Below are 3,467 nucleotides of genomic sequence, written 5' to 3'. Positions count from 1 at the left end.
TTTCCTTATCATGGTACTAAACTAAGAATATCTTCTTTCCAACAAAAAAAGAATTATCAAAATCGGTACACCCAGTAAAAAGTTATTGCGGATTTTCAAGAATTTCCATCAATTTCTCTGGGATCCCATCATCAGATCCTGGTTTCCTTATCATGATACCAAACTAGGGATATCTCATTTTCAACAAAAAAAGAATTATCAAAATCGGTACATCCAGTAGAAAGTTATGCGGTATAATACAACGTAGGTCGACGAAAAAAGCGTCAAGTAAAAATGCATTATTAGATATAGCTCGAAAAGTAGTTGTTAGATCTCAAATAAATTTAAATGGGACCAATTGGCACACACCATCTTTCGATTAAAATTTGTCAAAATCGCTCCACCCAGTCAAAAGTTCTGATGTAACATACATAAAAAAAAAGTACAGTCGAATTGAGAACCTCCTCCTTTTTTGGAAGTCGTTTAAAAATAAATAGCTTTCGATGTTTTAATTGGTGATTAAATAATTAACGTTAAAATGTTGTAGTAATTATAGAAGTCAATTCTATACATTTCTACTTTGGTTTATTTTTTAATAATTCGATTTAATATTGTAACGATTCTAATACGTGTACCGTCCCTCGACCAGTAGCAATGCAGTATGTGACAATATCTTCATGCAATGTATGTTGGAGGGAAATCGTTGATGTAAGCGTATTTGGATTTCGTTTGGAATTAGCTAGCGAAAGATAGCCGTTGTCTTGTAGGTGAAATCCTGTTTAAATTCTGGCGTAAATTTTAAATTAAGAAATAATTTTTTAATTTTTAATAAACATTAAATTTAATCAGTTTGAGATTTCATTTTCATACTATTTAAGTGAGTCATTTGTGTGACGGTAGTTTAAAAATCTACCGACACAAATTATAAACCTTGGTTGTAAATACCTCCATTAGGTCTTTATTTCATTTCATTTCGTTTTTTGTTTTAAGCAATTAAAGATAAAAAAGTCTCCTGTTACTAGACATAATACGAAAGAGCACCGTAGACTTAACTGAGATCAGAGTTTCTACTTTGTAAATGTAAATAATGGATACTAACATAAGTAAATAACTGCTAAAATTCAAAACACTATTTTTGCAGTTTCGTTTCGCAAATGTTTCGAAGGAACGACATTAATAAAACTCTACTGTCTGTTCGTCTCACAGAGCTGTGCTTAGAAGAGCAATGGGACATTCAGAGACAATATACAGTTGAAATTACTATAACGATAAACAATGAGAAATAACTTTGTTCGCCATTTCATTGTGTAATTGTTAGTGTAATTCAATTATTAATCTTCTCACAGCGATTCAGTATCGATGACCGTCTGTAAGTGTCGTCTGTGACGACGTTGAATATTTGTTTTAAAATTTATAATTTAAATATTTGCGAAAATTTTTGGGGAGCGTATAGCGATTGATGCGTTATAAACTCCCCAAGATTTTCAATTTTCGAAGTGATAGTTATCAACTTTATGTATAAAAATAAAAATCTCGTTACCGCGATTCAAAATAAACAACCAACGATGAGTGCCATCTAGTAACAAGTAGAAACACACCAGTACATCCAATATTGACTGTGCTTGATCTGCGTAACTTTATTTAAGACGAAATTTTGTACTTCGAGTGTCAATTTTTATAATACTAGCTAGCATTCACCTTTCTACCACCGAACAGCAAGCCATCGCATGTATCTGCACCGCTACGTGGTTGAAATCCCACGATCTCGCACTAAGCACTTTGCTTCCTCGTTCTTAATACACGCCGCAAAAATTTAGAATGCCCTTCCGTTTCTCCAAACAATTACAACTTGGGTATCTTCAAATCAAGAGTGAATAGGCATCTTCTAGGCAAGCGCGCACCATCTTAGGCTGCATCTTCACTTACCATCAGGTGAGATCGCAGTCAAGCGCTAGTCTATATATTAAAAAAAAATAGCAATATTTTATTTATTAACCAACTTCCAAAAAAGGAGGAGGTTCTCAATTCGACTGTATTTTTTTTTTTTATGTAACAACATCAGAACTTTTGACCGGGTGGAACGATTTCGACAATTTTTTTTAATCGAAAGATGGTGTGTGTCAATTGGTCCACGGTTGCTTCCACGATTCAGGAGTTGTGACCGGCAAGCATTTTTCTACACCCAGCTTCAAAGTTGAAGATGTATACTCAGAGATATATTTTCATTTCGATGATCTTTACTCGCAACTATGTCTAAGTCTAATTTTATCAACCTTTTAGTACTTTTATTGCTATTAACGTCTTCCACCTCATCAGCTCACTGCACCTTTATAACTGCGTCAGAAATGTCAACCCATTTATAATTCACGTTCATTTGTTACGTCTATAAAATTAATTTGATCGCGTGATGTTAAGTGTGTTGACATTAATCGCTTGACATCGTCATTTGTATGTCTGTCCGTAGCTGTTATTAGTTAATATTTAATTGTCAAAGAAACTCATTTACAAAGTGTTTGAACTAAGTGTTTTAATTATACGAGTGTAGTTTTGATCGGGATTGTAGAACTTGATGCATAATTAAAATATACTTTTCATATTAGCAATAAAGTGAGTGTTCGCATGATGTGTATTATACGCGACGATGGTTTAATATTAAGTTCTGTTAAAACTATTAGCATACGTAAATATATAATTGTTTGCTCGCAAACGAAAAAAAACCGACTTCAATTACAGCGACGAGTAATACAACGTAGATCAACGAAAAAATAGTCAAGTAACTACGCGTTATCGAAGATTACTCAAAAAGTAGTTATCAGATCTCAATAAAATTTATATGTGACCACATGACAAACATCAGCTTTCGATTAAATTAAAATTATTAAAATCGGTACACCCAGTAAAAAGTTATTGCGGATTTTCAAGAGTTCCTCTCGATTTCCCTGGGATCCCATCATCAGATCCTGGTTTCCTTATTATGGTACTAAACTAGGGATATCTTCTTTCCAACAATAAAAGAATTATCAAAATCGGTACACCCAGTAAAAAGTTATTGCGGATTTTCAAGAGTTTCCCTCGATTTCTCTGGGATTCCATCATCAGGTCTTGGTTTCCTTATCATGGTACTAAATTAGGGATATCTCCTTTCCAATAAAAAAAGAATTATCAAAATCGGTACATCCAATAGAAAGTTATGCGGTATAATACAACGTAGGTCGACGAAAAAAGCATCAAGTAAAAACGCATTATTAGATATAACTCGAAAAGTAGTTGTTAGATCTCAAATAAATTTAAATGGAACCAATTGGCACACACTACCTTTCGATTAAAAAAAAAGTTGTCGAAATCGGTCCACACGGGCAAAAGTTCTGATGCCATACATTAAAAAAAAAAATACAATCGAATTGAGAACCTCCTCCTTTTTTGGAAGTCGGTTAGAAACTTGCTGTGGCTTAAATTTAAGTTGTTAAAAATTAGCAAGTTCCTTCCAC

The sequence above is a fragment of the Melitaea cinxia genome, chromosome 25 (genome assembly GCF_905220565.1).
Source record: "Melitaea cinxia chromosome 25, ilMelCinx1.1, whole genome shotgun sequence".
In the NCBI taxonomy this organism is placed as follows: domain Eukaryota; kingdom Metazoa; phylum Arthropoda; class Insecta; order Lepidoptera; family Nymphalidae; genus Melitaea; species Melitaea cinxia.
The sequence above is the reverse complement of the archived record's forward strand: the minus strand, read 5'-3'. Positions refer to the sequence as shown.